The sequence below is a fragment of the Dipodomys merriami genome, unplaced genomic scaffold, assembly GCF_024711535.1.
Source record: "Dipodomys merriami isolate MVZ:Mamm:240054 unplaced genomic scaffold, mDipMer1.0.p SCAF_275, whole genome shotgun sequence".
Lineage (NCBI taxonomy): Eukaryota > Metazoa > Chordata > Mammalia > Rodentia > Heteromyidae > Dipodomys > Dipodomys merriami.
The window spans coordinates 1,050,001-1,062,227 of NW_027204215.1; positions in this window are offsets into that span (position 1 = coordinate 1,050,001).

Consider the following 12,227-nt stretch of genomic DNA (forward strand, 5'->3'; position numbering starts at 1 on the left):
GCAGCCCCCTGGCCCATGCGGTCGTGTGTCTGGAGGTCCGGGTGCCGAGGCTGGGCTCCGTGGGGGCTGTGTCCTCCCGGCCCAGCCCCAGGATCAGGGAGCAGAGCTGTGACCGCAGGACACGGGGCGCGGGGAACCCGCACCCCAGCCCCAGCTCGGCTCTGCTCCCTGTGGTAGGGGTGGGTAGGGAGAGTCAGAGGGGAGGGAGGGCCGCGCAGCCTGTGGAGTCCACGCCTGCCGAACGAAGGAGCGTGCGTGGGCTCTGGATGCGTTGACAGGCTGGGGCTTCCACGAGCCTGGACCCACTTCGCACATCATTTTCTCCAGCGACGAAACACCGGAAGAATCTCCCTCTGCGGCTCCACTGGGGAGTTGCTAAGGAAGGGGACAAAGAAGAGGAGGGGGAAGGAAGAGAGGCACCGGGGCAAGCTCCAGGTCTGACTGCGCTTCCCGCAGGCCCCGAGGCTGCAGCCCCTTACCTGAGCCCCCGCTGGCTCTTCCAGGCGCGAGTGAGCACTGAGGTCTGAGCGAGCGGTGAGGGGTGGAGGACGTCCATGCGTGCGTGGTGGGAGGACCCAGTGAGCACAGGCAGGAAAGGCAGCTGCTGGCCACGCCAAGGCCACAGCCTCTGATCCTTCCAGGTTGGGGTAGGAGCAGGCAGAGCCTGCCAGGCCGGGGCCCAGCTCCCCCATCCAGTCTTGGCCACGTCCAGCGTCTCCGCTTCCCTCGGTCACTTGCTGCTCTCCTTTCTGTCTCTTCCTGTCACCTTCTGCAGTCCTTCCTGGACCTCCTACCCAGAGCCTCCACCTGCCTGGGCCCTGCCCTGCCTGGGGCCTCCCTGCTGACCTGTGTCTTTCTCTTAAACTTCCCTTCCAGCTGCGCAAAGGCCCATGGGAAGGGCCTCTGTCTCCCCACCTCTCTGTCTCTGTCTAGGTTCCCTTCAGGGCTCAGAGGACGCTTCTGCATCCACACACGTGTCTACGATCAGCAGACTCAGCCTAATCACAGCTTTATCTTGGCAGCTAACAAACAAAAATGGCTGCGTGGCCATGAACGGCCAAACGCATTTGCAGATCCATGTACGCACATGCCCACCCCGGGCCGTGCTGGCTGCATGGGTCACGGGTCACCCCAGGGCACGAGGGGCGTGACCTGGGTGTGAGCACGGAACGGCGAGTCACTGGTCGCCTGGGTGTGACCTGGGTGTGAGCACGGAACGGCGAGTGGCAGTCGCCTGGGTGTGAGCTGGGTGTGAGCACGGAACAGCGAGTCACTGGTCACCTGGGTGTGAGCTGGGTGTGAGCACGGAACGGCGAATCGCCGGTCGCCTGGGCTCCATGGCCTCTTCCAGGAAAACAGAAGCCACATTATGTTACCTGTGTGCTGAGCGCACTCTGAAGCCACCGCGTGCACAACCCCAGGCAGACCGGAAGCCCGTTCCACACTGCAGGACAGCCTCGTGTTCCAGCATCAAGACAAAGGATTCTTCCATCTCGTCCAAAGTGGGGAGCCAGCGTTGGCAAGCGGAGGGGAGACAGCTAAGCAATGCAGCAGAGCCGGAGAATGTCGAGCGCGTGAGGGTACCTCATTGATACCTTAAAATGGCACAAAACTTACCATTTTTCAACCTGAGCAAAACATGGAGGGGAACGGCGTTGCTGCTGAGCTAGTACTATCTCAGTTAAAAGGACAGTGGAGTGTGTGCGGAGGCCCTGGCCAGCACCTGTCCGTCATCACACTGCTGGGCCCCCACAGAGCACGAGAAGGAACAAGGGACAGGCACGGCCGAGCCTGGCCAGGCCCTCTCAGGGGCCACCTGGACCCAGCCGCCACAATGGCATCCTCCAGGCCTGGCCAGCGGGGCCAGGCTTTGCAGAGCACCGGCCCTGCCAGGAGCCGGCCCTGACAGCTCGTCCGCTTTCCCGGGCCAGGGGAGGAGGAGGGGCGTTGGGAGACAGGCAGACAAACCTGACCTCAGGATTCCAGGCAGCAGGGCCTGAGGCAGGAGGGGGACTGGGCCGTCGGTGCCCATCTCCCACCTGGCCTCAGGGAAGGCCGCTTCCACCGACTGGCCACCCTGGCCGTGGCGGTTACCGCCCGTGGCCCCTCGGGGCTTTTCCCAAGGTGCGGAGAGCTGTGGTGGGCCTTGGTGCAGATGCGGCACAGCACTGCAGGGATCCCAGCTGGACGGAGGACAGAGCCCAGCGCAGGCCACCGCCCTGCCGGCACCATGCCTGGACCGGGGTGGCCGCACCCGCCCAGCCTGGGCTGTGGCTATGGCTCCCGCTTGCCCGTGGAGTCCTGTCTCCCCCGCCCACTACGCTCCAGCCCTCACTGCGCACTTACTGAATGGGAAGGGCTTTTGCTTGTTCATTTCACCGGGTGTGGGGCCTCAACTCAGGGCCTGAGCAATGTTCCTGAACTTTTCTGCTCAAGGCGAGTGCTCTACCCCGGTGAGCCACAGCGCCGCTTCTGGTTTTCTGGTGATTCATTGGAGATAAGAGTGTCCAGGGCTGGGAAGGTGGCTCAGTGGCAGAGTGCTTACCTTGCATGCACAGGGCCCTGGGTTCCATTCCTCAGCAGCACATAAGCAGAAAAAGCTGGAAGTGGCGCTGTGGCTCAAGCGGTAGAGTGCTAGCCTTGAGCTGAAGAGCTGAGGGACAGTGCCCAGGCCAAGAGTTCAGGCCCCATGCCTGACAAAAAAAAAAAAAGTCTCTTGGGCTTTCCTGCCCGGGCTGGCTTTGAACTTTGATCTTCAGATCTCAGCCTCCTGAGTAGCTAAGATGACAGGCGTGAGCCACCGGCGCCCAGCTTGAATAGATGTTTTGGTTCTCATGAATTTTGCATTCCTCCTGCTTATGACCAATAGGTGAGCTGCCCGTCCACGCCAGCATGGACACTACAAACACACAGACTGTGTACAAAGATGAATGTGCAAATGAATGAGTGATTTGTGAGCAGATGAGTGTGAGAGCCAATGACTGCGCGTGTGAACGGAGGAGAGCTGAATGCCCAGGGGCCATGCCTGCTTTCACCCTGGCGGCCGCCGGCCGGCCCAGAGGGACTGGAGGCAGGTCAGCAAGCCCCCGGCCTCAGCTCCGCCGAGAGCCAGTGTTCCAGATGCACAGATGTGCCAGGGCCAGTGCTGTGGCAGTGGTGACACCCTGGCCCCATGACTGTGGACATGTCATTCATGGCTACTCCCTCCAGGGGCTCTTGGGGGCACAGAGATCCCAGAATGTAAGGTCTACTCCCAGCGAGGGCCACCAGCCCCTCCCTCCCTGCTAGTGATCGACCTGCTGATGCCCTCTGCTGGGCAGCCTGACCCAGAGAGAGAGAGAGAGAGAGACAGACAGACAGACAGACCGACCGACAGACAGACAGACAGACAGACAGAGACAGAGACAGAGAGGACCATGGGGCAGGTTAGAAGCTAGCAGGAGCCGGCTGCCCGGGACCTGACTGCCGCTCATGTCCTCTGTGGTCAGGGAAGCCCACGACTCCCTTCCACTGGCGCCGAATTCCTTGTGCCAGCCTCCGCCCGGCCCACGTGGCCCCAGGGAAGCAGAGAGGGTGGGAGCGGGCGGACCGCCTGCTGCTCCGGGTGTGGAAGACACTGACACAGAAAGCCCAGTCCGCATCTCTTTTCTTGACCTGGAAGGGAGGGTCACGGAGGAGTCCGGGGCTCAGACAAGAACAGAGGCTGAGGAGGGCCTCTTGGCTGGGCCCAGCCCTGCTCCTGAGGCTGTTGAAAAGGCTGCCAGGCAGGGAAAGGTGACCATGCACAGGAAGCGGGGACAGAGCTCAGCCTTCTGTGATGGGCAGCTGCCCAGCCTATGGCCCACAGTCCTGGAAGGACACCACACACGGGCCCAGGCCAATCCGGGCAGACGCAGACCTCTGGGTGCTGGTAGCCATCCCTACCGGCCCCTCAGCACGCAGGTGGCGGGGCAGAATGGGGAGGAAACACAGAAGGGTAAAGAACCCCCAGCCACCTGCGCCATCCTGTCCCAGGGCCGAGCTGCCGGCCACGGGAGATCCGGACCACGCCTGATGGTGCTCAGCAGTCTCCTGTCCCGGCCCTGTCCCCAGGAGCCCCGCAGGGGCTGAGGGAATCCTCTCAGAGGGGAGGGGCCAGCCCGGGGCTCCCTCCGTTCTTCCAGTCACCGCTTCCTGTAAACAAGCACAACAGTCACTGGCTCCTAAGTAAAGTTATCTGTCTGTAAACTAATACATCGTATTATCTTTGAAACGCAATAATTTGTCTCTGGAGGAATCATCCTAAAGCCTGACAGAGGGTATAACTAGCATTTGCATATGCAGATATGTCTAATTATTCAACTTGCTCATGTGTCAGCAAATGGGACTAATTAGATACATTTATCTGCGATAATCAGCTTTCCACAAACAAAATAGACCCCCTTCATTTCTCAGAGAGATGATGGATGGAGGAGGAGACCCGCCTGGCTGGAGGGCGGCCGAGTGCCATGCCGCAACACGGGTGGCCTCCTCAGCCGGACGCCGGTCAGTACAGCGATCAAACAGAAGCAGAAATGGGAGCTTCTGCCCAACAGAGTTAAGTTCCTCGGGAGGCCAACGCGCTGCTCTGGACGTGCGCGCGCGAGTCCAGGGCAAGTCAGAGGTGCAGCGTCCGCACATAAAGGGCAGGCCTGCCTCTCCCAGAGGGGCGCAGTGAGGCCGGGCCGGGCTCCGGAGGGCAGGCCCCTGCGGGCGGGGACTCGGAAGGTCTTTCTGGACTTGCAGATGGACAGCCTGCTGTCTCCTCCACCCTGCCCGAAGCCCAGCTTCTGACACTGGCCCGCCGACAGGCCGCGTGGAGCCATGAGGAGCAGAGATCCGAGGGACATGGTGACCCCTGGGCCAGTGGGGGTCCTCGAGGGAGGACCTGGGGTGTGGGGGCAGCTCTGTGGGGTCCACTGGCATGGGGGGGCAGGTGGCCTGGACGGCAGCCGGAGCAGAGACACCATTGTCCCCACTACAGGACCAGGAGGAGGGAACGTCCGGCTATGGGGGCCAAAAGCCACCTGGAACAGCTGCCGAGTCCCTCCCTGCAGCTCCAGGGGGAGCAGCGAGGCACTCCAGGGCACCCCAGATCCGCTGTGCCTCGGAGGGACGCCGAGGGCAGCAGTCAGACCGGGACCGGGACCGGACCCCACAGAGAACCCGAAAAGGCCACTTTGAGCCTGCAGCCACCAGCGGCTCTGCTCGGCGATTCCCCAGTACATGTCCTTGAAGACGCGTCACACCCGGAACAAGGACTCTCCACCTGGTGCTCTGAATTCAGAGCGCGCCTCCCTCAGATAGACCTGAAAGGTCCTGTGCTCAGATGTTTTACAGACGTGACCAGGCTCCTCCGCTGAGCTTGCCCTTAAGCCCCCTATGATTACCCCGGCGGTGAGTCGTCCACGGCCCCCAATGAAGTCCCATAATGGAGGTCTGCTCACTCTCTGGTCTGGAGGTCACGGAGGCCGAGTGGAGTGGGGCTGGGGGGGAAGGGCAGGAGGAGAAGGGCAGGAGGAGAAGGGAGGAGGAGAAGGGCAGGAGGAGAAGGGAGGAGGGGAAGGGAGGAGGAGAAGGGAGGAGGGGAAGGGAGGGGGAGAAGGGAGGAGGGGAAGGGGAATGAGAATGGGAGAGGACGGCAGCTGGGGAGGGAGATAAATGTGTGCGGACAGAAACAGGTAGAGCCTCCACATCCGGACACGAGGGGATACCAGGGGACAGGAGGGGATGTGAGGAGACAGGAGGGTACAGGAGGGAACACAGGAGGGGACAGGAGGGGACAGGAGGGGGTGTGAGGGGACAGGAGGGGACAGGAGGGGATGTGAGGGGACAGGAGGGGATGTGAGGGGACAGGAGGGGACAGGAGGGGACAGGAGGGGATGTGAGGGGACAGAAGGGGACAGGAGGGGGTGTGAGGGGACAGGAGGGGACACAGGGGACAGGAGGGGACAGGAGGGGACGCGAGGGATGGAGCCCGCCACAGGAGCCCAGTTCCATGCCATCCGTCTGCACAAAGCTCGGCCTGGAAGTCTGAGCTTGCCCTAGGCTGGACTCCACGGTCCCCGCCAGTCCCTGCGGAGCTGCTGGAATGCCAATGAGCCAGGCAGCTGGCACCAAGTGTCCTCCTGTCCCCGGTGCCCCGGGGACGGAGTGTCTCTTGGCTGCTGGGCTCCCAGCTCCACCGGCCTCTGCGCCCTCTTCATTTTCCAAGCTGACCTGCTGCGCCGAGGACCAGTCCTACCAGAACCCCCGGCGGCTTTCAGAAGCCGCTAATTAATCAGATGCACATCCCGAAAGGCACTTTCAATGCCAGTGTGAGAGGCCAGAACAGGAGCTGGGAGCAGGGCCAGGGAGGGGCTGGGGGGGCCAGGGAGGGCCTGGGGGGCCAGGGAGGGGCTGGGGGGGCCAGGGAGGGACTGGGGGCCAGGGAGGGACTGGGGGGCCAGGGAGGGACTGGGGGGCCAGGGAAGGACTGGGGGGCCAGGGAAGGACTGGGGGGGCCAGGGAGGGACTGGGGGGAGGGAGGGACTGGGGGAGGGGGGACGCTCTCTGCTGCCTCCCCAGGTAAGAGCGGGGACTGTTGCCCTGTGCACACGGACTGTCCTGCCCTGACGCTCTTCCCACAGGCTGGGTCCGGGGCTGTCCAGCCCTGCCCTATCCCTTCACCCTCTGGGGGGCTTGGTGGCTGAGGCTGACCCTCACGGTCTCTAACACCCCCTCCTTAGCCTCTCTGGGTCCTGGTGGCTGCAGGGGAGCCGCTGGGCATTTCTAGATGAGGAGCGTTAACTGGCCCTGAAGGACATCTGTGAGGGACAGGAGCCTGCCAGCTGTCCAGTTACCTGGGGCTGCAGTGGGGTGGGGTGTGGGTGTGGCCAGAACTGGGCAGGGCTGGGACTAGGCAGAGCTGGGGGTGGGCGTGGTCGGAGTGGGTGGGGCCGGGAGTGGGCGGGGCCAGGAGTGGGCGGGGCCGGGACTGGGCAGAGTCAGGAAATGGCCTCGCAGCAGAGGGTGAGCTGGGCTGTGGCTATGCAGCAGAGCCTCCTCGCCTCCAGCAGGGCCCCGAACTGAGGACAGGGCAGAGATTAGTGAGGACTACCTGATGGACAGATGGACTAGCATGTCCTTTACACTGAGCAAAGCAGGCTGCCACCAGGGAGGAGTGCCAACCGGTGCTGCTTTGGGAGGATCAGATTGGGCAAACGCGGAGGCCCATGTGCGGGGAGGGGTGTGTGGGGACCAGGGAGGGGTGTGTGGGGTCCGGGGAGGGGTGTGTGGGGCCCGGGGATGGGTGTGTGGGGCCCGGGGATGGGTGTGTGGGGTCTGGGGATGGGTGTGTGGGGCCCGGGCAGGGGTGTGTGGGGCCCGGGCAGGGGTGTGTGGGTCCGGGGAGGGGTGTGTGGGTCCGGGGAGGGGTGTGTGGGTCCGGGGAGGGGTGTGTGGGGCCCAGGGAGGAGTGTGTGGGGTCCGGGGAGGGGTGTGTGGGGCCCGGGGATGGGTGTGTGGGGCCCGGGGATGGGTGTGTGGGGTCTGGGGATGGGTGTGTGGGGCCCGGGCAGGGGTGTGTGGGGCCCGGGCAGGGGTGTGTGGGTCCGGGGAGGGGTGTGTGGGTCCGGGGAGGGGTGTGTGGGGCCCGGGCAGGGGTGTGTGGGGCCCGGGCAGGGGTGTGTGGGGTCCGGGCAGGGGTGTGTGGGTCCGGGGAGGGGTGTGTGGGGCCCGGGCAGGGGTGTGTGGGGTCTGGGGAGGGGTGTGTGGGGCCCGGGCAGGGGTGTGTGGGTCCGGGGAGGGGTGTGTGGGTCCAGGGAGGGGTGTGTGGGGCCCGGGCAGGGGTGTGTGGGGTCTGGGCAGGGGTGTGTGGGTCCGGGCAGGGGTGTGTGGGTCCGGGGAGGGGTGTGTGGGTCCGGGGAGGGGTGTGTGGGCCCGGGCAGGGGTGTGTGGGGTCTGGGGAGGGGTGTGTGGGGCCCGGGGATGGGTGTGTGGGTCCGGGCAGGGGTGTGTGGGTCCGGGGAGGGGTGTGTGGGTCCGGGGAGGGGTGTGTGGGGCCCGGGCAGGGGTGTGTGGGGCCCGGGCAGGGGTGTGTGGGGTCCGGGCAGGGGTGTGTGGGTCCGGGGAGGGGTGTGTGGGGCCCGGGCAGGGGTGTGTGGGGTCTGGGGAGGGGTGTGTAGGGCCCGGGCAGGGGTGTGTGGGTCCGGGGAGGGGTGTGTGGGTCCGGGGAGGGGTGTGTGGGGTCCGGGCAGGGGTGTGTGGGTCCGGGCAGGGGTGTGTGGGGTCTGGGCAGGGGTGTGTGGGTCCGGGCAGGGGTGTGTGGGTCCGGGGAGGGGTGTGTGGGTCCGGGGAGGGGTGTGTGGGGCCCGGGCAGGGGTGTGTGGGGTCTGGGCAGGGGTGTGTGGGGTCTGGGCAGGGGTGTGTGGGGTCTGGGGAGGGGTATGTGGGTCCGGGCAGGGGTGTGTGGGTCCGGGGAGGGGTGTGTGGGTCCGGGGAGGGGTGTGTGGGTCCGGGGAGGGGTGTGTGGGCCCGGGCAGGGGTGTGTGGGGTCTGGGGAGGGGTGTGTGGGGACCAGTACTGTCCAGGGAGGGGTGTGGGGTGGTGAGGCCCTGGTGCTGCCCGGGAGGAGCTGTGTTCAGGTGGAAGGTCTCAGTGGGGGATGGGTGGAGGGAGGGGCGGCTGGCCGGGCTCCCACCCAGCACCTCTAGTCTTCTGGGGTCCAAGGCTAAAAGCCTGGTCGGGGGCAGGCTTCCGTCCAGGTGGCTGTGAGACTCAAAGGACTTCCCCTTGATGCACTCAAAGTTGTCGAAAGGCCGTCCGATCATTTTTGTTTATATCTGACCTCCTCATTTCAAGCTCTTCACAGTAATACAGACCAGAGCCCTGGGGAAGGACCGGCACGCCCGCCTTTCTGTGCAAATCCCTGACACCTAAGAGCCTGGACAGAAACACATTCTGCGGCAGTCAGAGAGCACCTACATGCACAGGCCGGGTCCACAACTCCGACTCCCTTCCCTTGCTCTGCACCAGCCCAGAGCGGAGCTCCTCCCCAAGGCCGGGTCCGCGGCCTCACGTGCAATCACTGTCCTGAATCACTCTGTTCCCCTCCGAGGTTCTGGGGGGAGGAAGCCAGGCCTCCAGGCTGCTGGGTCCTTCCACGTGGCAACAACCTCCCAGAGTGTGTACTCTGCCTCTGTGGAGCCCTGGAGCTACAGACTGGCACAGAGGCAGGAAAGAGGAGAGGAAGAGAGGAGAAAGCCACTCACTCAGCAAAGGACGTGGGCAAAGCCAGCGATCAGTTCCGTAACTTGGAACCAGGGACTGGAATTGTGCACCAGGGTCCTGCCCAACCCTGCTGTGGTGAGGAGGGTATGTAGCCAGCACAGCTTCAGGAGAGCTGGCGAAGGCCAGCCCGCGGCCAGAGTGCCCTGCACTCCACGCACCACGCACCCATGCGCCCCCCACCCCCTGTGGATCTCCTGCAGGATGCACACCGAGCAATCGGCTGAGTTAATATGTTACCCTCAACAAGTTAATTGCATTAGTACTTTCTGACTCAGTAATCACAAGACTTCTATGTTTTGTCGCTAAATCTGGTAAAAACTTTAAATTGGGGTAGTTAAATAATTAGCCATAAAGTATGACAAGCTAACAACCAACTTCCCGTTTTCCCTGGCATTCCTAGTATTCGGCATTGCCAACGTGCGCTTGTGCAATCGTGACAGCTGGCCCCATGAGGCGTCCCCGGACTGGTGCCCTCCGGCTCCCATGGGGGCTCTGGACACGTACGAGGGTGTGTGAGCCTCGGGGTCTGGGAGAGCTCTCCGGTCCTGCAAGGGAGCGACAGCCTAGCCTCACTCATACTAGAAGGACAGATGGTGAGAGACATGGGAGAGCCCGGAGTGAGTTCACAGTGTGAACTTCCTGAGTCACCTACACCCTCGATGAGCTGGATGAGGTCCCTCAGGGGCTGGGTATAGAGAAATCGTCCTTGCCCCTGACATCCAGGGTCCCTCGTCCTGCTCACAGCAAGTGGATGCCTCCGGCTGCTCCGTGTTGGGGACCAGGGCTGGCATCCTGGTCAGAGAGGACACTGCTTGGGGCAGCCCGGCCACCCTCTCCTCTGGCCGGCGGAGGCCAAGGGTGGATCTGCCCATCCCACTGCTTGGTGAGCTGGGACTTGCACACCCCTGAGGCAAATGTGGAGGCGCCAGGGGTGGAGACATCTCTGCGGGACGGCGGCAGGGAAAGAGCAAACCCACCCCGGTCCCCGGTGAGGCCTAGTTAAGGGGCACTGGGCAGCTGATGTTCAGAGAACAGCAGCCAGGGGAAATCGGAACCACTTTTGGGTGGAGGACTTGGGGCAGGGGGCGGGAGCGGAGGGCAGAGGGCAAAGCTGTGAGATCGCACAGCAACTCCCCCGCCAGCCCCGCTGTACCCTGACGTGTCGAGACGCACACGGAGTCCCTGAGAATCACGAAGGACATACTCCAAACAGCCAGTGGTGGACAGGTTCTACTGCCTACCATTTCTAGCATAAGAAGATATTTACATAATGCCAAGCAAGACAGTAAAAGAGGAACAGACAAGCACAAAGGATATGTGAGGTCCATTGCAGTGTCCAGCTCAACTCTGTCAGCTGTCACACTGAATGTGAACAAACTTACACCACAAACACTCAAATGGTGGAGACCGGTAAAAAATAAATCAGTGCCCACCCTTATATTCTCTACGAGAGATGTGCGGTGCAGTTCAAGGTCGAGACAGGCTAAAGGGAAAAGGAAGGCATGTACATGCTCGGCGAATAGAAATCACCACAGCTAGCCTGGTTAGAGTTACTTCAGATGCCCAGGTGTTAGTAGACACAAATGGATGTTTTGTGATGATAATGGAGGTCTCCATAACAGAACAGATGACAGATGTGCAGGCTCGCCTCACAGAGGCAGAGCCTGATGTAACTGAAAGGCGAACAGTCAGAGATTCAAACACCATTTCTCCATCTCCAACGGGCCATCCGCTCAGAAAGCCAGCAAGAAAGCAGAAGGCCTTAGCGGACAGTGTTGGACACAGTGGAGAGCCACAGAGAGGGACGCTTCCTGGGCCAGACCCCACATGGCCGCAACCCATGTCTCATTCCTGTGAGAAGAAACAGGAGGAGGAGGAAGAGGAGGAATAGCAAGAGGAGGAGGAAGAGAAGAAGAGGAGAGACAGGAGGAGGGAAAGGAGGAAGAGGAGAAACAGGAGGAAGAGGAGGACAAGGTGGTGGAGGAAGAAGCAGAAGAGGAGAAAGAAGAGGAGGAGGGGGAAAGGAGGAAGAGGAGAAACAGGAGGATGAAAGCAAGAGGAGGAGGAAGAGGACAAGGAGGAGGAAGAAAAGGAAGAGGAGGAAGAGGAGAAACAGGAAGAGGAGGAGGAAGAAGATGAAAAGGATCAGGTGGAAGAGGAATACATTATTTCTCATGAACGAAGTCCTAAACTGGAGTTCAGTAGACCAAGTGGCCCACAGAGAGCCCAAGGTGTGGTGGTGGTGTAGCCTGACATGGTGGGCGTGGCTTGGCTTGGCATAGTGGTATGGCTGGCACAGTGGGTGTGGCCTGGGATGGTAGGTGTGGTGGTGGTGTGGCCTGACATGGTGGGCGTGGCTTGGCTTGGCATAGTGGTATGGCTAGCACAGTGGGTGTGGCCTGGAATGGTAGGTGTGGTGGTAGGCGTGGTCTGGCACAGTAGGTGTGGTGGTGGTAGGTGTGGCCTGGCATGGTAGGTGTGGCCTGGCATGGTGGGTGTGGCCTGGTACGGTGGGCGTGGTGGTAGGCGTGGTCTGGCACAGGGTTGTGATGGTATTGGGTGTGGCCTGGCACGGGGTGTGGTGGTAGGTGTGGCCTGGCATGGTGGGTGTGGCCTGGCATGGTGGGTGTGGTGGTGGGTGTGGCCTGGCACGGTGGGTGTGGCAGCCACAGGGCAGCAGGCTTGCTGTCAGGCTCCATGACTTTCGGCTGTCCTCAGTCCCAGTCAGGCACAGCTGAGAGACAGCGCTGCCGGAGGAGGTGGCCCGGCTGGGCTGGGTTGGGCTACGGGGTTGGGCTCGGCCTCCTCACTGATAAGGAAGCCATGGCCGAGGTTCCAGAGCCTGAGTGGAGGGGCAGCCACGTGTGGCAGCACCTCTGGCCGCAGGTCACTGGGTAGTGGCCCCGGCCCCGGCCATTTCCTGCTCCCAGCCAGAAAGA